Source organism: Mesoplodon bidens, assembly GCF_964165515.1.
Source record: "Mesoplodon bidens genome assembly, contig: HAP1_SCAFFOLD_196, whole genome shotgun sequence".
In the NCBI taxonomy this organism is placed as follows: Eukaryota; Metazoa; Chordata; class Mammalia; order Artiodactyla; family Ziphiidae; genus Mesoplodon; species Mesoplodon bidens.
In genome coordinates, this window is record NW_027671428.1 from 769,599 (window position 1) to 794,796 (window position 25,198).

At 45.6% G+C, this 25,198-nt stretch overlaps 1 long non-coding RNA gene across 1 annotated transcript in view; it reads right to left on the reverse strand.

Moving 5' to 3' along the window:
- The window catches only part of LOC308611409, an 874,260-nt gene that overhangs the window by 738,457 nt on the left and 110,605 nt on the right, over window positions 1-25,198 (reverse strand). The gene's annotated exons all lie outside the window — the stretch shown is intronic.

The window sequence follows — 25,198 nt, forward strand, 5'->3', positions numbered from 1 at the left end:
TGATTAAAATGTTTGGCTTGTTGTAGTTGTGGAAGATGTGGTTCTTTTACACATATACAGATGTCGGTTTTTCCTGGGATCCTTTTCCCATGTACGTTATGACAGAATGTTGAGTAGTCTTTTGGTATTCCCTAGGTCTTTGGTGATTATATATGTCACCTGTGTTTGTATAAGTCTGTTAACCCCGATATCTTAATGAAACCAATGCTCACACCTTTCCATTGGTGAACCATAATTTTGTTTAATGAATCTCTGATTGCCCTTCTCGGTGGAAATATCTGCCCTGGTATCCATTTTTAGGTAACACCTATAAGTGATATAATATGATATGTGTCTTTCACTTTCTGACTTACTACATGTCACGTGATTACCTCTAGACTCATCTACGGTGCTGCAAAAGGCATTGTGTCCTTTTTTTCCTTGCCTTCTATTCTGACTTAGCGAGGTCCCTTTTCAACAATGTGCTTCCCTGCGGGTTGTGGATTAGCTGACGTGGGCAGCCTTATCCTGCCGGCTGGCCCTCCCAAGGTGTGCCTGGTTGAGGTCAATATAAACAGCGCTCCATGCAGCAATAGCCCTTGAAGCTGTGCCTGCCTGCATATTCTCTGCCCAGTGAGCAGTCTCGGGGCTGTGCTGGTGGGAGGGAGTGAGGGGCCACAGCTTTGTTGGTGGCCCGGAGTGAGTGGGGTTCTGCTGGCCTTTCTGCAGGAGATGCCAGGCTGCCTCCTGTAAAGGGGAGGATGTGTCACCCATACCTTCCGCTGTAATTTCTCTCCGGACTGAGGTGACGAAGGAAAAAAGCAGTGGGGGCCGGGACAGGGTGGGTATCTCAGGCAGGACAGTGGAAAGCTTCTGGAAGAGCTCCCGTGGCCAGGACAACCCTGACTGGCCTGCAGGCACCAAGTTGGCCTGCGTGCTGTCGCTGGTGTGGCTCCATGGCCCTTCCTCTAGTCTTTCAAGCCCATGTACGTATTCAGGTGTTTAACCTGGGAAGGGTGGGAACAGTTCAGCAGCAGCTGACCTGGGGCTCAGCTCACCTTTATACAGAGATGCCTCGGCTCGGTCACCCAGCTTTGCAATGAGGACGCTCCTTGTGTGGGGTGTGTGTTGATGGCTGTATGGGAGATGATTCCCCACCTCTGACCAATTTCAATATTGTTTACCGTTGGAACCAGTGCACTGATAGGGTTTTCCTCTGTATAACTGGTGGGTTCAGGTTTTTCTTCTTTTATTGTTCACGTTAGCTTTTATTCCTCTTTTATGTATTTATACATATGAGCATGGAAATAATACTTTCCTATAAATACATCTGTGTGAAGGGAAGATCTTTTTTCTGTATTATTTTTAAATTTTTTTTTGAATTTTGAAATTTAATTTTATTTATTTTTTATACTGCATGTTATTATTAGTTATGTATTTTATGCATATACATGTATGCAGGTCAATCCCAATCTCCCAAGTCATCCCACCACCACCACCCCATGTCTTTCCACACTTGGTGTCCATACGTTTGTTCTCTACATCTGTGTCTCTATTTCTTCCCTGCAAACCAGGTCCTCTGTAAAATTTCGTAGGTTCCACATATATGCATTAATATACAATATTTGTTTTCCTCTTTCTGACTTACTTCATTCTGTATGACAGTCTCTAGATCCGTCGCTGTCTCTACAAATGACCCGGTTTCATTCCTTTTTATGGCTGAGTAATATTCCATTTTATACATGTAGCACATCTTTATCCATTCATCTGTGTGTGGGCATTTAGGTTGCTTCCATTACCTGGCTTTTGTAAATAGTGCTGCAATGAACATTGTGGTGAATGTGCCTTTCTGATTTATGGTTTTCTTTGGGTATATGAGCAGAAGTGGGATTGCTGGATCAGATGGTAATTCTATTTCTAGTTTTTTTAAGGAAACTCCATAGTGTTCTCCATAGTGAGTGTATCAATTCACATTCCCACCAATAGTGGAAGAGGTCTCCTTTAGTCCACACCCTCCCCAGAATTTGTTGTTTGTAGATTTTCTGATGATGCCGATTCTAACAGGTGTGAGGTGATACCTCATTGTAGTTTTGATTTGCATTTCTCTAATAATTAGTGCTCTAGAGCAGCTTTTCATGTGCGTCTTGGCCATCTCTGTGTCTTCTTTGAAGAAACGTCTCTTATATCTGCCCATTTTTGTATTGGGTTGTGTGTTTTTTTAATATTAAGCTGCATGAGCTGTTTATATATTTTGGAGATTAAACCTTTGTCCATTGATTCGTTTGCAACTATTTTCGCCCCTTTTGAGGGATGTCTTTTTCCTTTCCCGTTTTTTAACCAAAAAAGAAAAAACGAAAAAGAAGTAGAAAACTAATGTGCGTAAAATATGCCTTTTGAAACGGTCGTTTTGAAATATGGACGTCCTTTGAATTTTTTGGTCGATATGTGACCCCAGAATTTGTTTTCAGGGCAGGTGTCATTTACAGGCCTGCAATGATTTTGAATATCAACTGACCATTAGCGCTGGGATTAAAGCTGCTATTGTGTGAAACGGCCACAAGGTTGCAGCAGTTCTCCCTTACCAATTCTGGTTACTAGGGCAACAGAGCCTCAATGGAAGTCGTGTTCTAGATTGGAATTTAGAATGGAATGTGCCAGGAGAAAACCCCTCAAGTTTGTCTCCCTACTTCTTGTTCGTGTTTTTAATTTAATTTTTATTTTTTCTTACAGCAAGTTTGATTACAATGTTTGGCTTGTTGGAGGTGTGGAAAATGTGGTTCTTTTACACATATACAGATGTCGGTTTTTCCTGGGATCCTTTTCCCATGTACCTTATGACAGAATGTTGAGTAGTCTTTTGGTATTCCGTAGGTCTTTGGTGATTATATATGTCACCTGTGTTTGTATAAGTCTGTTAACCCCGATATTGTAATGAAACCAATCCTCACAACTTTCCATTGGTGAACCATAAGTTTGTTTAATGAATCTCTGATTGCCCTTCTCGGTGGAAATATCTGCCCTAGTTTCTATTTTAGGTAACACCTATAAGTGATATGATATGATATGTGTCTTTCACTTTCTGACTTACTACATGTCACGTGATTACCTCTAGACTCATCTACGGTGGTGCAAAAGGCATTGTGTCCTTTTTTTCCTTGCCTTCTATTCTGACTTAGCGAGGTCACATTTCAACAATGTGCTTCCCTGCGGGTTGTGGATTAGCTGACGTGGGCAGCCTTATCCTGCCGGCCGGCCCTCCCCAGGTGTGCCTGGTTGAGGTCAATATAAACAGCGCTCCATGCAGCAATAGCCCCTGAAGCTGTGCCTGCCTCCATATTCTCTGCCCCGTGAGCAGTCTCGGGGCTGTGCTGGTGGGAGGGAGTGAGGGGCCACAGCTTTGTTGGTGGCCCGGTGTGAGTGGGCTTCTGCTGGCCTTTCTGAAGGAGTTGCCAGGCTGCCTCCTGTAAGGAGGAGGATGTGTCACCCATAACTTCCGCTGGAATTTCTCTCCGGACAGAGGTGAGGAAGGAAAAAAGCAGTGGGGGCCGGGACAAGTGGGGTATCTCAGGCAGTACAATGGAAAGTTTCTGGAAGAGCGCCCGGGGCCAGGACCACGCTGGCTGGCCTGCAGGCACCAAGTTGGCCTGCGTGCTGTCGCTTGTGTTGCTCCACGGCCCTTCCTCTAGTCTTTCAAGCCCTTGTACATATTCAGGTGTTTTTCCTGGGAAGGGTGGGAACAGTTCAGCAACAGCTGGCCTGGGGCTCAGCTCACCTTTGTTCAGAGATGCCTCGGCTCGGTCCCACCGCTTTGCAATGAGGAAGCTCCTTGTGTGGGGTGTGGGTAGCTGGCTGTATGGGAGATGATTCCCCACCACTGAACAATTTCAATATTGTTTACCGTTGGAGCAAGTGCCCTGATAGTGTTTTTCTCTGTATAACTGGTCGGTTCAGGTTTTTCTTCGTTTATGGTTCAAGTTAGCTTTTATTCCTCTTTTATGTATTTATAGATATAAGCATGGAAATAATTCATTCCTATAAATACATCTGTGTGAAGGGAAGAACTTTTTTCTGTTTTATTTTTAAATTTTATTTCTGAAAATTTTGAAATTTAATTTTATTTACTTTTTTATACAGCTGGTTATTATTAGTTATGTGTTTTATGCATATACATTTATACAGGTCAATCTCAATCTCCCAACTCATCCCACCACCACCACCCCATGGCTTCCCACACTTGGTGTCCATACGTTTGTTCTCTACCTCTGTGTCTCTATTTCTTCCCTGCAAACCAGTTCATCTGTACAAGTTTTTAGGTTCCACATATATGCATTAATATACAATATTTGTTTTCCTCTTTCTGACTTACTTCATTCTGTATGACACTCTCTAGATCCATCGATGTCTCTACAAATGACCCAGATTCATTCCTTTTTATAGCCGAGTAATATTCCATTTTATATATGTACCCCATCTTTATCCATTCATCTGTCTTTGGGCGTTTAGGTTGCTTCCATTACCTGGCTATTGTAAATAGTGCTGCAATGAACATTGTGGTGAATGTGCCTTTTTGATTTATGGTTTTCTTTGGGTATATGCCAAGAAGTGGAATTGCTGGATCAGATGGTAATTCTATTTCTAGATTTTTTAAGGAAACTCCATAGTGTTCTCCATAGTTACTCTATCAATTTACATTCCCACCAATAGTGGAAGAGGGCTCCTTTTGTCCACACCCTCCCCAGAATTTGTTGTTTGTACATTTTCTGATGATGCCGATTCTAACAGGTGTGAGGTGATACCTCATTGTAGTTTTGATTTGCATTTCTCTAATAATTAGTGCTCTAGAGCAGCTTTTCATGTGCGTCTTGGCCATCTCTGTGTCTTCTTTGAAGAAACGTCTCTTATATCTGCCCATTTTTGTATTGGGTTGTATGTTTTTTTAATATTAAGCTGCATAAGCTGTTTATATATATTGGAGATTAAACCTTTGTCCATTGATTCGTTTGCAACTATTTTCGCCCCTTTTGAGGGATGTCTTTTTCCTTTCCCGTTTTTTAACCAAAAAAGAAAAAACGAAAAAGAAGTAGAAAACTAATGTGCGTAAAATATGCCTTTTGAAACGGTCGTTTTGAAATATGGACGTCCTTTGAATTTTTTGGTCGATATGTGACCCCAGAATTTGTTTTCAGGGCAGGTGTCATTTACAGGCCTGCAATGATTTTGAATATCAACTGACCATTAGCGCTGGGATTAAAGCTGCTGTTGTGTGAAACGGCCACAAGGTTGCAGCAGTTCTCCCTTACCAATTCTGGTTACTAGGGCAACAGAGCCTCAATGGAAGTCGTGTTCTAGATTGGAATTTAGAATGGAATGTGCCAGGAGAAAACCCCTCAAGTTTGTCTCCCTACTTCTTGTTCGTGTTTTTAATTTAATTTTTATTTTTTATTACAGCAAGTTTGATTACAATGTTTGGCTTGTTGTAGGTGTGGAAGATGTGGTTCTTTTACACATATACAGATGTCGTTTTTTCCTGGGATCCTTTTCCCATGTACCTTATGACAGAATGTTGAGTAGTCTTTTGGTATTCCGTAGGTCTTTGGTGATTATATATGTCACCTGTGTTTGTATAAGTCTGTTAACCCCGATATCGTAATGAAACCAATCCTCACACCTTTCCATTGGTGAACCATAAGTTTGTTTAATGAATCTCTGATTGCCCTTCTCGGTGGAAATATCTGCCCTGGTTTCTATTTTAGGTAACACCTATAAGTGATATGATATGATATGTGTCTTTCACTTTCTGACTTACTACATGTCACGTGATTAACTCTAGACTCATCTACGTTGCTGCAAAAGGCATTGTGTCCTTTTTTTCCTTGCCTTCTATTCTGACTTAGCGAGGTCCCTTTTCAACAATGTGCTTCCCTGCGGGTTGTGGATTAGCTGACGTGTGCAGCCTTATCCTGCCGGCCGGCCCTCCCCAGGTGTGCCTGGTTGAGGTCAATATAAACAGCGCTCCATGCAGCAATAGCCCCTGAAGCTGTGCCTGCCTCCATATTCTCTGCCCCGTGAGCAGTCTCGGGGCTGTGCTGGTGGGAGTGAGTGAGGGGCCACAGCTTTGTTAGTGGCCCGGTGTGAGTGGGGTTCTGCTGGCCTTTCTGAAGGAGTTGCCAGGCTGCCTCCTGTAAGGAGGAGGATGTGTCACCCATACATTCCGCTGGAATTTCTCTCCGGACAGAGGTGAGGAAGGAAAAAAGCAGTGGGGGCCGGGACAGTGGGGTATCTCAGGCAGTACAATGGAAAGCTTCCGGAATAGCGCCCGGGGCCAGGACCACCCTGGCTGGCCTGCAGGCACCAAGTTGGCCTGCGTGCTGTCGCTGGTGTGGCTCCACGGCCCTTCCACTAGTCTTTCAAGCCCTTGTACATATTCAGGTGTTTTTCCTGGGAAGGGTGGGAACAGTTCAGCAACAGCTGGCCTGGGGCTCAGCTCACGTTTGTTCAGAGATGCCTCGGCTCGGTCCCCCCGCTTTGCAATGAGGAAGCTCCTTGTGTGGGGTGTGGGTTGCTGGCTGTATGGGAGATGATTCCCCACCTCTGAACAATTTCATTATTGTTTACCGTTGGAGCAAGTGCCCTGATAGTGTTTTTCTCTGTATAACTGGTCGGATCAGGTTTTTCTTCGTTTATGGTTCAAGTTAGCTTTTATTCCTCTTTTATGTATTTATAGATATAAGCATGGAAATAATTCATTCCTATAAATACATCTGTGTGAAGGGAAGAACTTTTTTCTGTTTTCTTTTTAAATTTTATTTTAGAAAATTTTGAAATTTAATTTTATTTACTTTTTTATACAGCTGGTTATTATTAGTTATGTGTTTTATGCATATACATGTATACAGGTCAATCTCAAACTCCCAACTCATCCCACCACCACCACCCCATGGCTTCCCACACTTGGTGTCCATACGTTTGTTCTCTACCTCTGTGTCTCTATTTCTTCCCTGCAAACCAGTTCATCTGTACAATTTTTTAGGTTCCACATATATGCATTAATATACAATATTTGTTTTCCCCTTTCTGACTTACTTCATTCTGTATGACAGTCTCTAGATCCATCGATGTCTCTACAAATGACCCAGATTCATTCCTTTTTATGGCCGAGTAATATTCCATTTTATATATGTACCCCATCTTTATCCATTCATCTGTCTTTGGGCGTTTAGGTTGCTTCCATTACCTGGCTATTGTAAATACTGCTGCAATGAACATTGTGGTGAATGTGCCTTTTTGATTTATGGTTTTCTTTGGGTATATGCCCAGAAGTGGAATTGCTGGCTCAGATGGTAATTCTATTTCTAGATTTTTTAAGGAAACTCCATAGTGTTCTCCATAGTGACTCTATCAATTTACATTCCCACCAATAGTGGAAGAGGGCTCCTTTTGTCCACACCCTCCCCAGAATTTGTTGTTTGTAGATTTTCTGATGATGCCGATTCTAACAGGTGTGAGGTGATACCTCATTGTAGTTTTGATTTGCATTTCTGTAATAATTAGTGCTCTTGAGCAGCTTCTCATGTGCGTCTTGGCCATCTCTGTGTCTTCTTTGAAGAAACGTCTCTTGAGATCTTCTGCCCATTTCTGTATTGGGAGGGTCTTGGGATGGTCAGGCTGTGTGCTGACGCACGTGTCAGTGCCAGCGTAAGGGCCAGGAGTAGGGTACAGCATAGGGTAACGTGTAGGGCTGGTGGTGGGTTTCCGTTCCGGGCTAGGGTTAGGGTTAGGGAACGGCAAGGTTTAGGGAACAGGTGAGCATAGGGACACGTGGGAGAGGCAGGCTACGTGCTGACAAACGTGTCAGTGCCAGCGTAAGGGTCAGGAGTAAAGTATGGTGTAGGGCTGGTTGTGGGTTTCCATTCCGCGCTAGGGTTAGGGTTAGGGAACGGCAAGGCTTAGGGCACAGCTGAGGGTACAGAAACGTGGGAGGGTCAGGCTATGTGCTGACGCACGGTTCAGTGCCAGTGTACGGGCCAGGATTAGGGTACGGAGTAGGGTAAGGTGTAGGGCTGTTGGTGGGTTTCTGTTCCGGGTTAGGGTTAGGTAACGGCAAGGCTTAGGGCACAGGTAAGGGTACGGAAACGAGGGAGAGGCACGCTACGTGCTGACATACGGGTCAGTGCCAGCGTACGCGCCAGAATTAGGGTACGGCGTAGGGTAAGGTGTAGGGCTGGTGGTGTATTTCTGTTCCAGGGTAGGGTTAGGGTTAGGGATCGGCAAGGCTTAGGGCACAGGTGTGGGTCTGGAAACATGGGAGTGGCAGGCTACGTGCTTACACATGGGTCAGTTCCAGTGTACGGCCCAGGAGTAGGGTACGGCGTAGGGTAAGGTGTAGGGCTGGTGGTGGGTTTCCGTTCCCGGCTAGGGTTAGGGTTAGGGAATGGCAAGGCTTAGGGCACAGGTGAGGGTACAGAAACGTGGGAGGGTCAGGCTACGTGCTGACGCAAGTGTCAGTGCCAGCGTACGGCCCAGGAATAGGGTATGGCGTAGGGTAAAGTGTAGGGTTAGGGTTAGGGAACGGCAAGGCTTAGGGCACAGGTGAGGGTACGGAAACGTGGGAGGGTCAGGCTACATGCTGAAGCACGGGTCAGTGCCAGGGTGTGGACCAGGAGTAGGGTACGGCGTAGGGTAAGGTGTAAGACTGGTGGTGGGTGTCCATTCCGGGGTTTGATTAGGGTTAGGGAACGTCAAGTTTTAGGGCACAGGTTAGGGTACGGAAACGTGGGAGGGTCAGGCTACCTGCTGACGCATGGGTCAGTGCCAGCGTATGGGCCAGGAGTAGGGTACGGCGTAGGGTAAGGTGTAGGGCTGGTGGTGGGTTTCCGTTCTGGGCTAGGGTTAGGGTTAGGGAACGGCAAGGCTAAGGGCACAGGTGAGGGTACGGAAACTTGGGAGAGGCAGGCTACGTGCTGATGCACGGGTCAGTGCCAGCATACAGGCAAGGATTAGGGTACGGCATAGGGTATGGTGTAGGGCTGGTGGTGGGTTTCATTTCAAGCCTAGGGTTAGGGTTAGTGAACGGCAAGGCTTAGGGCACAGGTGAGGGTACAGAAACGTGTTAGGTTCATGGTGCATGTTGATGCATGGAATAGTGTCATCGTACGCATTAGGATTAGGGTACGGCATAGAGTAAGGTGTACGGATGGCGGTAGGTTTACATTCCGGTGTAGGGTTAGGGATAGCGAATTGCAAGGTATAGGGCACAGGTGATGGTACGCAAATGTGTTAGGTTCAGGGTACGTGTTGACTCACGGGTTAGTGTGAGCGTACGCATGAGGATTAGGGTACCGCATAGAGTAAGGTGTAGGGCTGGTGGTAGGTTTCCGTTCCAGTCTAGGGTTATGTTTAGGGACTGGCAAAGTTTAGGGCACAGGTGAGGGTACGAAACGTGTTAGGGTCAGGGTACGTGTTGATGCACAGGTTAGTGTCAGCATACGAATTAGGATTAGGGTATGGCGTAAGGTAAGGTGTAGGGTTGGTGGTAGTTTTCCGTTCCGGGCTAGGGTTAAGGTAAGGGAACGGCAAGGTTTATGGCAGAGGTGAGGGTACGGAAACGTGTTAGGGTCAGGGTACGTGTTGACGTATGGATTAGGATTAGGGTACGGCTTAGGGTAAGGTGTAGGGCTGATGGTAGGTTTCTGTTCCGGGCTAAGGTTAAGGATAGGCAACGGCAAGGTTTGGGGCACAGCTGAGGGTACGGAAACGTGTTAGTGTCAGGGTACATGTTGACTCACCGGTTAGTGCCAGCGTACGGATTAGGATTAGTGTACCGCGTAGATAAGGTGCACGGTTGGTGGTAGGTTTCCGTTCCAGCCTATGGTTAGGGTTAGGGAAAGTCAAAGTTTCTATTTGTAGGTTTTTTAAGGAAACTCCATACTGTTCTCCATAGTGACTGTATCAATTTACATTCCCAACAATAGTGGAAGAGGGCTCCTTTTGTCCACACCCTCCCCAGAATTTGTTGTCTGTAGATTTTCTGATGATGCCGATTCTAACAGGTGTGAGGTGATACCTCATTGTAGTTTTGATTTGCATTTCTCTAATAATTAGTGCTCTTGGGCAGCTTTTCATGTGCGTCTTAGCCATCTCTGTGTCTTCTTTGAAGAAACGTCTCTTTAGATATTCTGCCCATGTTTGTATTGGGTTGTTTGTTTTTTTAATATTAAGCTGAATGAGCTGTTTATATATATTGGAGATTAAACCTTTGTCCATTGATTCGTTTGCAACTATTTTCGCCCCTTCTGAGGGATGCCTTTTTCCATTCCCGTGTTTTTAACCAAAAAAGAAAGAAAGAAAAAGAAGCAGAACACTAATGTGCATACAATATGCCTTTTGAAACGGTCGTTTTGAAATATGGACGTCCTTTAAATTTTTTGGTCGATATGTGGCCCCAGGATTTGTTTTCAGGGCAGGTGTCATTTACAGGCCTGCAATGATTTTGAATATCAACTGACCATTAGCACTGGGATTAAAGCTGCTGTTGTGTGAAACGGCCACTAGGTGGCAGCAGTTCTCCCTTAACACATCTGGTTACTAGGGCAACAGAGCCTCAATGGACGTCGTGTTCTACATTGGAATTTAGAATGGAATGTGCCAGGAGAAAGCCCCTCAAGTTTGACTCCCTACTTCTTGTTCGTATTTTTAATTTAATTTTTTTTTATTATAGCAAGTTTGATTACAATGTTTGGCTTGTTGTAGGTGTGGAAGATGTGGTTCTTTTACACATATACAGATGTCTGTACTTCCTGGGATCCTTTTCCCATGTACGTTATGACAGAATGTTGAGTAGTCTTCTCTTGGTATTCCGTAGGTCTTTGGTGATTATATATGTCACCTCTGTTTGTATATGTCTGTTAACCCCGATATCGTAATGAAACCAATCCTCACACCTTTCCATTGGTGAACCATAAGTTTGTTTAATGAATCTATGATTGCACTTCTCAGTGGAAATGACTGCCCTGGTTTCTATTTTAGGTAACACCTATAAGTGATAAGAAATGATATGTGTCTTTCACTTTCTGACTTACTACAAGTCACGTGATTACCTCTAGACTCATCTACAGTGCTGCAAATGGCATTGTGTCCTTATTTTCCTTGGCTTCTATTCTGCCTTAGCGAGGTCCATTTTCAACAATGTGATTCCCTGAGGGTTGTGGATTAGCTGACCTGGGCAGCCTTACCCTGCCGGCCGGCCCTCCCCAGGTCTGCCTGGTTGAGGTCAATATAAACAGCGCTCCAGGCAGCAATAGCCCCTGAAGCTGTTCCTGACTCCATATTCTCTGCCCCGTCAGCAGTCTCGGGGCTGTGCTGGTGGGAGGGAGTGAGGGGCCACAGCTTTGTTGGTGGCCCTGTGTGAGTGGGGTTCTGCTGGCCTTTCTGCAGGAGTTGCCAGGCTGCCACCTGTAAAGAAGAGGATGTGTCACCCATAACTTCCGCTGGAATTTCTCTCCGGACAGAGGTGAGGAAGGAAAAAAGCAGTGGGGGCCGGGACAAATGGGGTATCTCAGGCAGGACAATGGAAAGCTTCCGGAAGAGCGCCCGGGGCCAGGATCACCCTGGCTGGCCTGCAGTCACCAAGTTGGCCTGCGTGCTGTCGCTGGTGTGGCTCCACGGCCCTTCCTCTAGGCTTTCAAGCCTTTGTACATATTCAGGTGTTTGACCTGGGAAGGGTGGGAACAGTTCAGCAGCACCTGGCCTGGGGCTCAGGTCACCTTTATTCAGAGATGCCCCGGCACGGTCCCCCAGCTTTGCAATGAGGATGCTCCTTGCATGGGGTGTGGGTTGCTGGCTGTATGGGAGATGATTCCCCACCTCTGACCAATTTCAATATTGTTTACCGCTGGAGCAAGTGCCCTGATAGGGTTTTCCTCTGTATAACTGGTGGGTTCAGGGTTTTTTTTCGTTTATGGTTCAAGTTAGATTTTATTCCTCTTTTATGTATTTATAGATATAAGCATGGAAATAATTCATTCCTATAAATACATCTGTGTGAAGGGAAGAATTTTTTCTGTATTATTTTTAAATTTTATATTTTAAAATTTTGAAATTTAATTTTATTTACTTTTTTATACAGCGGGTTATTATTAGTTATGTATTTTATGCATATACATGTATACAGGTCAATCTCAAACTCCCAACTCATCCCACCACCACCACCCCATGGCTTCCCACACTTGGTGTCCATACGTTTGTTCTCTACCTCTGTGTCTCTATTTCTTCCCTGCAAACCAGTTCATCTGTACAATTTTTTAGGTTCCACATATATGCATTAATATACAATATTTGTTTTCCCCTTTCTGACTTACTTCATTCTGTATGACAGTCTCTAGATCCATCGATGTCTCTACAAATGACCCAGATTCATTCCTTTTTATGGCCGAGTAATATTCCATTTTATATATGTACCCCATCTTTATCCATTCATCTGTCTTTGGGCGTTTAGGTTGCTTCCATTACCTGGCTATTGTAAATAGTGCTGCAATGAACATTGTGGTGAATGTGCCTTTTTGATTTATGGTTTTCTTTGGGTATATGCCTAGAAGTGGAATTGCTGGATCAGATGGTAATTCTATTTTTAGATTTTTTAAGGAAACTCCATACTGTTCTCCATAGTGACTGTATCAAATTACATTCCCACCAATAGTGGAAGAGGGCTCCTTTTGTCCACACCCTCCCCAGAATTTGTTGTTTGTAGATTTTCTGATGATGCCGATTCTAACAGGTGTGAGGTGATACCTCATTGTAGTTTTGATTTGCATTTCTCTAATAATTAGTGCTCTTGAGCAGCTTCTCATGTGCGTCTTGGCCATCTCTGTGTCTTCTTTGAAGAAACGTCTCTTGAGATCTTCTGCCCATTTCTGTATTGGGAGGGTCGTGGGATGGTCAGGCTGTGTGCTGACGCACGTGTCAGTGCCAGCGTAAGGGCCAGGAGTAGGGTACAGCATAGGGTAACGTGTAGGGCTGGTGGTGGGTTTCCGTTCCGGGTTAGGGTTAGGGAACGGCAAGGTTTAGGGAACAGGTGAGCATAGGGACACGTGGGAGAGGCAGGCTACGTGCTGACAAACGTGTCAGTGCCAGCGTACGGGTCAGGAGTAAAGTATGGTGTAGGGCTGGTTGTGGGTTTCCATTCCGCGCTAGGGTTAGGGTTAGGGAACGGCAAGGCTTAGGGCACAGGTAAGGGTACGGAAACGAGGGAGAGGCACGCTATGTGCTGACACACGTGTCAGTGCCAGCGTACGCGCCAGAATTAGGGTACGGTGTAGGGTAAGGTGTAGGGCTGGTGGTGGGTTTCTGTTCCAGGGTAGGGTTAGGGTTAGGGATCGGCAAGGCTTAGGGCACAGGTGAGGGTATGGAAACATGGGAGTGGCAGGCTACGTGCTTACACAAGGGTCAGTTCCAGTGTACGGCCCAGGAGTAGGGTACGGCGTAGGGTAAGGTGTAGGGCTGGTGGTGGGTTTCCGTTCCCGGCTAGGGTTAGGGTTAGGGAATGGCAAGGCTTAGGGCACAGGTGAGGGTACAGAAACATGGGAGGGTCAGGCTACATGCTGACGCAAGTGTCAGTGCCAGCGTACGGCCCAGGAATAGGGTATGGCGTAGGGTAAAGTGTAGGATTAGGGTTAGGGAACGGCAAGGCTTAGGGCACAGGTGAGGGTACGGAAACGTGGGAGGGTCAGGCTACATGCTGAAGCACGGGTCAGTGCCAGGGTGTGGACCAGGAGTAGGGTACGGCGTAGGGTACGGTGTAAGACTGGTGGTGGGTGTCCATTCCGGGGTTTGATTAGGGTTAGGGAACGTCAAGTTTTAGGGCACAGGTGAGGGTACGGAAACGTGGTACAGTCAGGCTACCTGCTGACGCATGAATCAGTGCCAGCGTATGGGCCAGGAGTAGGGTATGGCGTAGGGTAAGGTGTAGGGCTGGTGGTGGGTTTCAGTTCTTGGCTAGGGTTAGGGTTAGGGAACGGCAAGGCTAAGGGCACAGGTGAGGGTACGGAAACTTGGGAGAGGCAGGTTACGTGCTGACGCACGGGTCAGTGCCAGCATACAGGCAAGGAGTAGGGTACGGCATAGGGTATGGTGTAGGGCTGGTGGTGGGTTTCAGTTCAGGGCTAGGGTTAGGGTTAGTGAACGGCAAGGCTTAGGGCACAGGTGAGGGTATAGAAACCTGTTAGGTTCATGGTGCATGTTGTTGCATGGAATAGTGTCATCGTACGCATTAGGATTAGGGTACGGCGTAGAGTAAGGTGTACGGATGGCGGTAGGTTTACATTCCGATGTAGGGTTAGGGATAGCGAATTGCAAGGTATAGGGCACAGGTGATGGTACGGAAATGTGTTAGGTTCAGGGTACGTGTTGACTCACGGGTTAGTGTGAGCGTACGCATGAGGATTAGGGTACCGCATAGAGTAAGGTGTAGGGTTGGTGGTAGGTTTCCGTTCCAATCTAGGGTTATGTTTAGGGACTGGCAAAGTTTAGGGCACAGGTGAGGGTACGAAACGTGTTAGGGTCAGGGTACGTGTTGATGCACAGGTTAGTGTCAGCATACGAATTAGGATTAGGGTATGGCGTAAGGTAAGGTGTAGGGTTGGTGGTAGTTTTCCGTTCCGGGCTAGGGTTAAGGTAAGGGAACGGCAAGGTTTATGGCAGAGGTGAGGGTACGGAAACGTGTTAGGGTCAGGGTACGTGTTGACGTATGGATTAGGATTAGGGTACGGCTTAGGGTAAGGTGTAGGGCTGATGGTAGGTTTCTGTTCCGGGCTAAGGTTAAGGATAGGCAACGGCAAGGTTTGGGGCACAGCTGAGGGTACGGAAACGTGTTAGTGTCAGGGTACATGTTGACTCACCGGTTAGTGCCAGCGTACGGATTAGGATTAGTGTACCGCGTAGATAAGGTGCACGGTTGGTGGTAGGTTTCCGTTCCAGCCTATGGTTAGGGTTAGGGAAAGTCAAAGTTTCTATTTGTAGGTTTTTTAAGGAAACTCCATACTGTTCTCCATAGTGACTGTATCAATTTACATTCCCAACAATAGTGGAAGAGGGCTCCTTTTGTCCACACCCTCCCCAGAATTTGTTGTCTGTAGATTTTCTGATGATGCCGATTCTAACAGGTGTGAGGTGATACCTCATTGTAGTTTTGATTTGCATTTCTCTAATAATTAGTGCTCTTGGGCAGCTTTTCATGTGCGTCTTAGCCATCTCTGTGTCTTCTTTGAAGAAACGTCTCTTTAGATATTCTGCCCATGTTTGTATTGGGTTGTTTGTTTTTTTAATATTAAGCTGAATGAGCTGTTTATATATATTGGAGATTAAACCTTTGTCCATTGATTCGTTTGCAACTATTTTCGCCCCTTCTGAGGGATGCCTTTTTCCATTCCCGTGTTTTTAACCAAAAAAGAAAGAAAGAAAAAGAAGCAGAACACTAATGTGCATACAATATGCCTTTTGAAACGGTCGTTTTGAAATATGGACGTCCTTTAAATTTTTTGGTCGATATGTGGCCCCAGGATTTGTTTTCAGGGCAGGTGTCATTTACAGGCCTGCAATGATTTTGAATATCAACTGACCATTAGCACTGGGATTAAAGCTGCTGTTGTGTGAAACGGCCACTAGGTGGCAGCAGTTCTCCCTTAACACATCTGGTTACTAGGGCAACAGAGCCTCAATGGACGTCGTGTTCTACATTGGAATTTAGAATGGAATGTGCCAGGAGAAAGCCCCTCAAGTTTGACTCCCTACTTCTTGTTCGTATTTTTAATTTAATTTTTTTTTATTATAGCAAGTTTGATTACAATGTTTGGCTTGTTGTAGGTGTGGAAGATGTGGTTCTTTTACACATATACAGATGTCTGTACTTCCTGGGATCCTTTTCCCATGTACGTTATGACAGAATGTTGAGTAGTCTTCTCTTGGTATTCCGTAGGTCTTTGGTGATTATATATGTCACCTCTGTTTGTATATGTCTGTTAACCCCGATATCGTAATGAAACCAATCCTCACACCTTTCCATTGGTGAACCATAAGTTTGTTTAATGAATCTATGATTGCACTTCTCAGTGGAAATGACTGCCCTGGTTTCTATTTTAGGTAACACCTATAAGTGATAAGAAATGATATGTGTCTTTCACTTTCTGACTTACTACAAGTCACGTGATTACCTCTAGACTCATCTACAGTGCTGCAAATGGCATTGTGTCCTTATTTTCCTTGGCTTCTATTCTGCCTTAGCGAGGTCCATTTTCAACAATGTGATTCCCTGAGGGTTGTGGATTAGCTGACCTGGGCAGCCTTACCCTGCCGGCCGGCCCTCCCCAGGTCTGCCTGGTTGAGGTCAATATAAACAGCGCTCCAGGCAGCAATAGCCCCTGAAGCTGTTCCTGACTCCATATTCTCTGCCCCGTCAGCAGTCTCGGGGCTGTGCTGGTGGGAGGGAGTGAGGGGCCACAGCTTTGTTGGTGGCCCTGTGTGAGTGGGGTTCTGCTGGCCTTTCTGCAGGAGTTGCCAGGCTGCCACCTGTAAAGAAGAGGATGTGTCACCCATAACTTCCGCTGGAATTTCTCTCCGGACAGAGGTGAGGAAGGAAAAAAGCAGTGGGGGCCGGGACAAATGGGGTATCTCAGGCAGGACAATGGAAAGCTTCCGGAAGAGCGCCCGGGGCCAGGATCACCCTGGCTGGCCTGCAGTCACCAAGTTGGCCTGCGTGCTGTCGCTGGTGTGGCTCCACGGCCCTTCCTCTAGGCTTTCAAGCCTTTGTACATATTCAGGTGTTTGACCTGGGAAGGGTGGGAACAGTTCAGCAGCACCTGGCCTGGGGCTCAGGTCACCTTTATTCAGAGATGCCCCGGCACGGTCCCCCAGCTTTGCAATGAGGATGCTCCTTGCATGGGGTGTGGGTTGCTGGCTGTATGGGAGATGATTCCCCACCTCTGACCAATTTCAATATTGTTTACCGCTGGAGCAAGTGCCCTGATAGGGTTTTCCTCTGTATAACTGGTGGGTTCAGGGTTTTTTTTCGTTTATGGTTCAAGTTAGATTTTATTCCTCTTTTATGTATTTATAGATATAAGCATGGAAATAATTCATTCCTATAAATACATCTGTGTGAAGGGAAGAATTTTTTCTGTATTATTTTTAAATTTTATATTTTAAAATTTTGAAATTTAATTTTATTTACTTTTTTATACAGCGGGTTATTATTAGTTATGTATTTTATGCATATACATGTATACAGGTCAATCTCAAACTCCCAACTCATCCCACCACCACCACCCCATGGCTTCCCACACTTGGTGTCCATACGTTTGTTCTCTACCTCTGTGTCTCTATTTCTTCCCTGCAAACCAGTTCATCTGTACAATTTTTTAGGTTCCACATATATGCATTAATATACAATATTTGTTTTCCCCTTTCTGACTTACTTCATTCTGTATGACAGTCTCTAGATCCATCGATGTCTCTACAAATGACCCAGATTCATTCCTTTTTATGGCCGAGTAATATTCCATTTTATATATGTACCCCATCTTTATCCATTCATCTGTCTTTGGGCGTTTAGGTTGCTTCCATTACCTGGCTATTGTAAATAGTGCTGCAATGAACATTGTGGTGAATGTGCCTTTTTGATTTATGGTTTTCTTTGGGTATATGCCTAGAAGTGGAATTGCTGGATCAGATGGTAATTCTATTTTTAGATTTTTTAAGGAAACTCCATACTGTTCTCCATAGTGACTGTATCAAATTACATTCCCACCAATAGTGGAAGAGGGCTCCTTTTGTCCACACCCTCCCCAGAATTTGTTGTTTGTAGATTTTCTGATGATGCCGATTCTAACAGGTGTGAGGTGATACCTCATTGTAGTTTTGATTTGCATTTCTCTAATAATTAGTGCTCTTGAGCAGCTTCTCATGTGCGTCTTGGCCATCTCTGTGTCTTCTTTGAAGAAACGTCTCTTGAGATCTTCTGCCCATTTCTGTATTGGGAGGGTCGTGGGATGGTCAGGCTGTGTGCTGACGCACGTGTCAGTGCCAGCGTAAGGGCCAGGAGTAGGGTACAGCATAGGGTAACGTGTAGGGCTGGTGGTGGGTTTCCGTTCCGGGTTAGGGTTAGGGAACGGCAAGGTTTAGGGAACAGGTGAGCATAGGGACACGTGGGAGAGGCAGGCTACGTGCTGACAAACGTGTCAGTGCCAGCGTACGGGTCAGGAGTAAAGTATGGTGTAGGGCTGGTTGTGGGTTTCCATTCCGCGCTAGGGTTAGGGTTAGGGAACGGCAAGGCTTAGGGCACAGGTAAGGGTACGGAAACGAGGGAGAGGCACGCTATGTGCTGACACACGTGTCAGTGCCAGCGTACGCGCCAGAATTAGGGTACGGTGTAGGGTAAGGTGTAGGGCTGGTGGTGGGTTTCTGTTCCAGGGTAGGGTTAGGGTTAGGGATCGGCAAGGCTTAGGGCACAGGTGAGGGTATGGAAACATGGGAGTGGCAGGCTACGTGCTTACACAAGGGTCAGTTCCAGTGTACGGCCCAGGAGTAGGGTACGGCGTAGGGTAAGGTGTAGGGCTGGTGGTGGGTTTCCGTTCCCGGCTAGGGTTAGGGTTAGGGAATGGCAAGGCTTAGGGCACAGGTGAGGGTACAGAAACATGGGAGGGTCAGGCTACATGCTGACGCAAGTGTCAGTGCCAGCGTACGGCCCAGGAATAGGGTATGGCGTAGGGTAAAGTGTAGGATTAGGGTTAGGGAACGGCAAGGCTTAGGGCACAGGTGAGGGTACGGAAACGTGGGAGGGTCAGGCTACATGCTGAAGCACGGGTCAGTGCCAGGGTGTGGACCAGGAGTAGGGTACGGCGTAGGGTAAGGTGTAAGACTGGTGGTGGGTGTCCATTCCGGGGTTTGATTAGGGTTAGGGAACGTCAAGTTTTAGGGCACAGGTGAGGGTACGGAAACGTGGTACAGTCAGGCTACCTGCTGACGCATGAATCAGTGCCAGCGTATGGGCCAGGAGTAGGGTATGGCGTAGGGTAAGGTGTAGGGCTGGTGGTGGGTTTCAGTTCTTGGCTAGGGTTAGGGTTAGGGAACGGCAAGGCTAAGGGCACAGGTGAGGGTACGGAAACTTGGGAGAGGCAGGTTACGTGCTGACGCACGGGTCAGTGCCAGCATACAGGCAAGGAGTAGGGTACGGCATAGGGTATGGTGTAGGGCTGGTGGTGGGTTTCAGTTCAGGGCTAGGGTTAGGGTTAGTGAACGGCAAGGCTTAGGGCACAGGTGAGGGTATAGAAACCTGTTAGGTTCATGGTGCATGTTGTTGCATGGAATAGTGTCATCGTACGCATTAGGATTAGGGTACGGCGTAGAGTAAGGTGTACGGATGGCGGTAGGTTTACATTCCGATGTAGGGTTAGGGATAGCGAATTGCAAGGTATAGGGCACAGGTGATGGTACGGAAATGTGTTAGGTTCAGGGTACGTGTTGACTCACGGGTTAGTGTGAGCGTACGCATGAGGATTAGGGTACCGCATAGAGTAAGGTGTAGGGTTGGTGGTAGGTTTCCGTTCCAATCTAGGGTTATGTTTAGGGACTGGCAAAGTTTAGGGCACAGGTGAGGGTACGAAACGTGTTAGGGTCAGGGTACGTGTTGATGCACAGGTTAGTGTCAGCATACGAATTAGGATTAGGGTATGGCGTAAGGTAAGGTGTAGGGTTGGTGGTAGTTTTCCGTTCCGGGCTAGGGTTAAGGTAAGGGAACGGCAAGGTTTATGGCAGAGGTGAGGGTACGGAAACGTGTTAGGGTCAGGGTACGTGTTGACGTATGGATTAGGATTAGGGTACGGCTTAGGGTAAGGTGTAGGGCTGATGGTAGGTTTCTGTTCCGGGCTAAGGTTAAGGATAGGCAACGGCAAGGTTTGGGGCACAGCTGAGGGTACGGAAACGTGTTAGTGTCAGGGTACATGTTGACTCACCGGTTAGTGCCAGCGTACGGATTAGGATTAGTGTACCACGTAGATAAGGTGCACGGTTGGTGGTAGGTTTCCGTTCCAGGCTATGGTTAGGGTTAGGGAAAGTCAAGGTTTCTATTTGTAGGTTTTTTAAGGAAACTCCATACTGTTCTCCATAGTGACTGTATCAATTTACATTCCCAACAATAGTGGAAGAGGGCTCCTTTTGTCCACACCCTCCCCAGAATTTGTTGTCTGTAGATTTTCTGATGATGCCGATTCTAACAGGTGTGAGGTGATACCTCATTGTAGTTTTGATTTGCATTTCTCTAATAATTAGTGCTCTTGGGCAGCTTTTCATGTGCGTCTTAGCCATCTCTGTGTCTTCTTTGAAGAAACGTCTCTTTAGATATTCTGCCCATGTTTGTATTGGGTTGTTTGTTTTTTTAATATTAAGCTGAATGAGCTGTTTATATATATTGGAGATTAAACCTTTGTCCATTGATTCGTTTGCAACTATTTTCGCCCCTTCTGAGGGATGCCTTTTTCCATTCCCGTGTTTTTAACCAAAAAAGAAAGAAAGAAAAAGAAGCAGAACACTAATGTGCATAAAATATGCCTTTTGAAACGGTCGTTTTGAAATATGGACGTCCTTTAAATTTTTTGGTCGATATGTGGCCCCAGGATTTGTTTTCAGGGCAGGTGTCATTTACAGGCCTGCAATGATTTTGAATATCAACTGACCATTAGCACTGGGATTAAAGCTGCTGTTGTGTGAAACGGCCACTAGGTGGCAGCAGTTCTCCCTTAACACATCTGGTTACTAGGGCAACAGAGCGTCAATGGACGTCGTGTTCTACATTGGAATTTAGAATGGAATGTGCCAGGAGAAAGCCCCTCAAGTTTGACTCCCTACTTCTTGTTCGTATTTTTAATTTAATTTTTTTTTATTATAGCAAGTTTGATTACAATGTTTGGCTTGTTGTAGGTGTGGAAGATGTGGTTCTTTTACACATATACAGATGTCTGTACTTCCTGGGATCCTTTTCCCATGTACGTTATGAGAGAATGTTGAGTAGTCTTCTCTTGGTATTCCGTAGGTCTTTGGTGATTATATATGTCACCTCTGTTTGTATATGTCTGTTAACCCCGATATCGTAATGAAACCAATCCTCACACCTTTCCATTGGTGAACCATAAGTTTGTTTAATGAATCTATGATTGCACTTCTCAGTGGAAATGACTGCCCTGGATTCTATTTTAGGTAACACCTATAAGTGATATGAAATGATATGTGTCTTTCACTTTCTGACTTACTACAAGTCACGTGATTACCTCTAGACTCATCTACAGTGCTGCAAATGGCATTGTGTCCTTATTTTCCTTGGCTTCTATTCTGCCTTAGCGAGGTCCATTTTCAACAATGTGATTCCCTGAGGGTGGTGGATTAGCTGACCTGGGCAGCCTTACCCTGCCGGCCGGCCCTCCCCAGGTCTGCCTGGTTGAGGTCAATATAGACAGCGCTCCACGCAGCAATAGCCCCTGAAGCTGTTCCTGACTCCATATTCTCTGCCCCGTCAGCAGTCTCGGGGCTGTGCTGGTGGGAGGGAGTGAGGGGCCACAGCTTTGTTGGTGGCCCTGTGTGAGTGGGGTTCTGCTGGCCTTTCTGCAGGAGTTGCCAGGCTGCCACCTGTAAAGAAGAGGATGTGTCACCCATAACTTCCGCTGGAATTTCTCTCCGGACAGAGGTGAGGAAGGAAAAAAGCAGTGGGGGCCGGGACAAATGGGGTATCTCAGGCAGGACAATGGAAAGCTTCCGGAAGAGCGCCCGGGGCCAGGATCACCCTGGCTGGCCTGCAGTCACCAAGTTGGCCTGCGTGCTGTCGCTGGTGTGGCTCCACGGCCCTTCCTCTAGGCTTTCAAGCCTTTGTACATATTCAGGTGTTTGACCTGGGAAGGGTGGGAACAGTTCAGCAGCACCTGGCCTGGGGCTCAGCTCACCTTTATTCAGAGATGCCCCGGCACGGTCCCCCAGCTTTGCAATGAGGATGCTCCTTGCATGGGGTGTGGGTTGCTGGCTGTATGGGAGATGATTCCCCACCTCTGACCAATTTCAGAATTGTTTACCGCTGGAGCAAGAGCCCTGATAGGGTTTTCCTCTGTATAACTGGTGGGTTCAGGTTTTTTTTTCGTTTATGGTTCAAGTTAGATTTTATTCCTCTTTTATGTATTTATAGATATAAGCATGGAAATAATTCATTCCTATAAATACATCTGTGTGAAGGGAAGAATTTTTTCTGTTTTATTTTTAAATTTTATATTTTAAAATTTTGAAATTTAATTTTATTTACTTTTTTATACAGCGGGTTATTATTAGTTATGTATTTTATGCATATACATGTATACAGGTCAATCTCAAACTCCCAACTCATCCCACCACCACCACCCCATGGCTTCCCACATTTGGTGTCCATACGATTGTTCTCTACCTCTGTGTCTCTATTTCTGCCCTGCAAACCAGTTCATCTGTACCATTTTTAGGTTCCACATATATGCATTAATATACAATATTTGTTTTCCTCTTTCTGACTTACTTCATTCTGTATGACAGTCTCTAGATCCATCGATGTCTCTACAAATGACCCAGTTTCATTCCTTATTAAGGCCGAGTAATATTCCATTTTATATATGTACCCCATCTTTATCCATTCATCTGTCTGTGGGCATTTAGGTTGCTTCCATTACCTGGCTATTGTAAATAGTGCTGCAATGAAACTTGTGGTGAATGTGCCTTTTTGATTTATGGTTGTCTCTGGGTATATGCCCAACAGTGGGATTGCTGGGTCAGATGGTAATTCTATTTCTAGTTTTTTAAAGGAAACTCCATACTGTTCTCCATAGTGACTGTATCAAATTACATTCCCACCAATAGTGGAAGAGGGCTCCTTTTGTCCACACCCTCCCCAGAATTTGTTGTTTGTAGATTTTCTGATGATGCCGATTCTAACAGGTGTGAGGTGATACCTCATTGTAGTTTTGATTTGCATTTCTCTAATAATTAGTGCTCTTGAGCAGCTTTTCATGTGCATCTTGGCCATCTCTGTGTCTTCTTTGAAGAAACGTCTCTTTAGATCTTCTGCCCATGTTTGTATTGGGTTGTTTGTTTTTTTAATAAGCTGCATGAGCTGTTTATATATATTGGAGATTAAACCTTTGTCCATTGATTCGTTTGCAACTGTTTTCGCCCCTTCTGAGGGATGCCTTTTTCCATTCCCGTGTTTTTAACCAAAAAAGAAAGAAAGAAAAAGAAGCAGAACACTAATGTGCATAAAATATGCCTTTTGAAACGGTCGTTTTGAAATATGGACGTCCTTTAAATTTTTTGGTCGATATGTGACCCCAGGATTTGTTTTCAGGGCAGGTGTCATTTAAAGGCCTGCAATGATTTTGAATATCAACTGACCATTAGCGCTGGGATTAAAGCTGCTGTTGTGTGAAACGGCCACAAGGTGGCAGCAGTTCTCTCTTTCATATCTGGTTACTAGGGCAACAGAACCTCAATGGAAGTCGCCTTCTAGATTGGCATTTAGAACCGAATGTGACAGGAAAAAGCCCCTCAAGTTTGTCTCACTACTTCTTGTTCGTGTTTTTAATTTAATTTTTTATTTTTTATTACAGCAAGTTTGATTACAATGTTTGGCTTGTTGTAGGTATGGTAGATGTGGTTCTTTTACACATATACAGATGTCTGTTCTTCCTGGGATCCTTTTCCCATGTACGTTATCACAGAATGTTGAGTAGTCTTTTGGTATTCCGTAGGTCTTTGGTGATTAAATATGTCACCTGTGTTTGTATAAGTCTGTTAACCCCGATATCGTAATGAAACCAATGCTCACACCTTTCCATTGGTGAACCATAAGTTTGTTTAATGAATCTCTAATTGCCCTTCTCGGTGGAAATATCTGCCCTGGTATCCATTTTTAGGTAACACCTATAAGTGATATGATATGATATGTGTCTTTCACTTTCTGACTTACTACATGTCACGTGATTACCTCTAGACTCATCTACGGTGCTGCAAATGGCATTGTGTCCTTTTTTTCCTTGCCTTCTATTCTGACTTAGCGAGGTCCCTTTTCAACAGTGTGATTCCCTGCGGGTTGTGGATTAGTTGACGTGGGCAGCCTTATCCTGCCGGCCGGCCCTCCAAGGTGTGCCTGCTTGAGGTCAATATAAACAGCGCTCCATGCAGCAATAGCCCCTAAAGCTGTGCCTGCCTCCATATTCTCTGCCCCGTGAGCAGTCTCGGGGCTGTGCTGGTGGGAGGGAGTGAGGGGCCACAGCTTTGTTGGTGGCCAGGTGTGAGTGGGTTTCTGCTGGCCTTTCTGCAGGAGATGCCAGGCTGCCTCCTGTAAAGAGGAGGATGTGTCACCCATACCTTCCGCTGGAATTTATCTCCGGACTGAGGTGACGAAGGAAAAAAGCAGTGGGGGCCGGGACAGGGTGGGTATCTCAGGCAGGACAATGGAAAGCTTCTGGAAGAGCGCCCGTGGCCAGGACCACCCTGGCTGGCCTGCAGGCACCAAGTTGACCTGCGTGCTGTCGCTGGTGTGGCTCCACGGCCCTTTCTCTAGTCTTTCAAGCCCATGTACATATTCAGGTGTTTAACCTGGGAAGAGTGGGAACAGTTCAGCAGCAGCTGACCTGGGGCTCAGCTCACCTTTATTCAGAGATGCCTTGGCTCGGTCACCCAGCTTTGCAATGAGGACGCTCCTTGTGTGGGGTGTGTGTTGATGGCTGTATGGGAGATGATTCCCCACCTCTGACCAATTTCAATATTGTTTGCCGTTGGAACAAGTGCCCTGATAGTGTTTTCCTCTGTATAACTGGTGGGTTCTGGTTTTTCTTCTTTTATGGTTCACGTTAGCTTTTATTCCTCTTTTATGTATTTATAGATATAAGCATGGAAATAATACTTTCCTATAAATACATCTGTGTGAAGGGAAGAACTTTTTTCTGTATTATTTTTAAATTTTATTTTTTAAAATTTTGAAATTTAATTTTATTTATTTTTTTATACAGCAGGTTATTATTAGTTATGTATTTTATGCATATACATGTATGCAGGTCAATCCCAATCTCCCAAGTCATCCCACCACCACCACCCCATGGCTTTCCACACTTGGTGTCCATAAGTTTGTTCTCTACCTCTGTGTCTCTATTTCTTCCCTGCAAACCAGTTCCTC